The sequence below is a fragment of the Echinops telfairi genome, unplaced genomic scaffold (assembly GCF_000313985.2).
Source record: "Echinops telfairi isolate 266 unplaced genomic scaffold, ASM31398v2 ScPeMD7_7;HRSCAF=31, whole genome shotgun sequence".
In the NCBI taxonomy this organism is placed as follows: domain Eukaryota; kingdom Metazoa; phylum Chordata; class Mammalia; order Afrosoricida; family Tenrecidae; genus Echinops; species Echinops telfairi.
Genome location: NW_022103904.1, coordinates 24,424,101 through 24,426,568, shown reverse-complemented (window position 1 = coordinate 24,426,568; position 2,468 = coordinate 24,424,101).

Sequence of the window (2,468 nt, the reverse complement as noted above, 5' to 3'; positions counted from 1 at the left end):
GGCTCCTGGAGGGGAGGGGGGAGGGAGGCGGGGACGGCCGGAGGGCATCTCAGCCCTGGGTATGTCTCCCCAGATTCTGGAGCCAAGTGCTGGGGGTTCCAGAGGTCAAGAAGGGGACCCTCCTGCTTTGAGGCTCTTATGGGCCAGTCCGGGGCGAGCGAGTGGAAAGCTCCCCTGCGTGGCCTGGCTATCTTGAGTTGTGCCCGGTTCGTTCCCGGCTGCCTTACCCAGGAGCGTGCCCATGTATGGACATGCACATGCACATGCTTAGCATTTCTTATTCGTTCTAGAAACGGTGGGGGAACGACCTTCAGAGATAGCCCCGAGCCATCAGGCAGAAGACTTGGGTTCTAGAGCGGCCTTCGGCCTGGCCTCACTTGTGGCCTGTCCGATGACCCTCTTTGGGTCGTACCGTGAGGGTCCAGTGAGGTGTGCTTGCGAATGAGGAAGGGCTCCCGAGAGTCGGCCTTGTGGCAGAAGGAGGAAGTAGGGGGAGAGGGGCCAGTTTCAAAGCTACGGAAGTGGACCGAGCTGAGGGGAGCGCCTGCGGATGGGTTTGGTCCTGTGGGCAGCTGTGGACTAACCCAGCCTGCAGCAAGCAGTGGAAAAGCGGAGCTTGCTCTCTTTGGGAGGAGGAAGTAGCCTGTTACGTCTGACTTCCCAGCAGTTGGCCTAAGGAAATTACCTCAGTTTTGTAGGTTAACAACCCCCTTCCCGATCCTCCGGCCTGTGAAGTGTCCGCTTCCTCCTCCCTCTCTGCTGTGGCCACCACTTGCGGCTAGCTGTATCCAGACCCCGCCCACCCCAGGGCTTCCTCGGAGGAGGCCTGACTCAGTTTTGGGGTGCATTTCCTTGAAGAAGCAGTTGCATGTCAGATGTCTGCAAATCTAGTGCAGGGTGGGGGGATCCTGCACTCCTAAAATAGTATTTATCAGCCAATACTTATGGAATCCGTGATGTGTGCTCGGCACTGTTCCAGAGGATGGGGACATCGTTTTGAATAATCCGATAAGGCTGGAGGGTGTGTGCAGAGACACATAGACATGATGCACTCTGAAGGCAGACACGTAGGGGGCATGAGAGAGTGGTGGTCTATGAAGAAAGGCTTCATAGAGGAGGTGGCATCTGAGCAGCAGGAGGCAGCCACCAGAAGACTTGGGGACAGAGCCTTCCAGGCAGGAGCACCAGGAGCAGTGGGGGCAGTGGGGGAGGGGAGTAGGGGAAGGGGAGGGATATTTTGGAGGGAGAGCAGATGATCTTGCTGAAAGATTGCAAGCTCTCCTGTATCTCTGGCCAGTCTGTGGTCCTCTCAACCCGCAGTGGATGGACAGATGTTGCAGCGTTCTGACTGGGGCTTTGCTGGAAGCCAGCTGCAGGAGGGTGAGATGTACTTGAGCATGAGTATGTCCCTGAGCTGTTGGTGCTGGTAGGCGGGGTGGGGGAGGGGGCACTGTGACTTATAGATGTGTATCCCTAGAAACTTCCTGTTTCACTCTCTTTCTTCTCTAAGACTGAAAAGGGTGCTTCTAGAAGTTCGACGGGTCCTGGAAGCCTCCTTGGCTGAAGGTTATCCAAGAGCTCTGGGGCTGAGCTGTGTGGGGTGGAGGGGGGGCTTCTCCTGAGGAGAGGTGCTCATAGCAGCTCTGTGGGGTCATTGAGAAGGCTTTGGTGCAGCTGGCCGTTGGCGGGGACCTGCTTGGCTTCATCTAGAACCCCAGGTAGGGGCAGGAAAGTATCAGGGTAGGATTAAAGCGACTTACTGGTTGGTAGGGCTCATAGGCCATTGAGATAGGCTCTGCGACCTGTTCATCTGTGGCCCTGGTGCCTGGCACATCCACTCCCAAACCCGCTGCCATTGGGTTGATTCTGATTCATAGGCACCCCATAGGACATGGGAAAAGAGCCCCGTGGGGCGTCGAGGCTGTGCGCCTCGAAAGATCAGACGATTTCATCTGCCTCCTGGGAGCAGCGTGCTGGCCCCATTCACCAACCTCGGGGTTCCTGGCCGAGTGCTTTAACCACTGCGCCACCAGACCTCTTACCAGGCACGCAGAGCTGCGCAACGCCGTCTCTCATATGCTTTTCCAACTAATGAATGGGCACAGTGGCCGCATCGAGGGGCGCAGGCACAGGCACGATCCTGAGGATGGCGCAGGGTTGCGATGGGTCGGAGCCGACTCGAGGGCGCTAATGACAACAACGACCGTTAATGAATGATCCGATGCAAGATGTGAGGCAACGATTTTCTTTAGCGGCAAGGACGGGGAGGCTTTCTCTCACGTCCTTTGGCTGTGTCGCAGCAGCAGGCCAGTCCCTGGAGAAGGAGAGCATGCTCAGTGAACTGGAGGGGCAGGTGGAAAGAGCGAGGCCCACAAGGAGAGGGATGGATGGACACGGTGGCTCCCACCCTGGGCTCAGGCAGGAGAACAGTTGTGAGGATGGCGCAGGGCAGTGCGGTTGCACGCGGG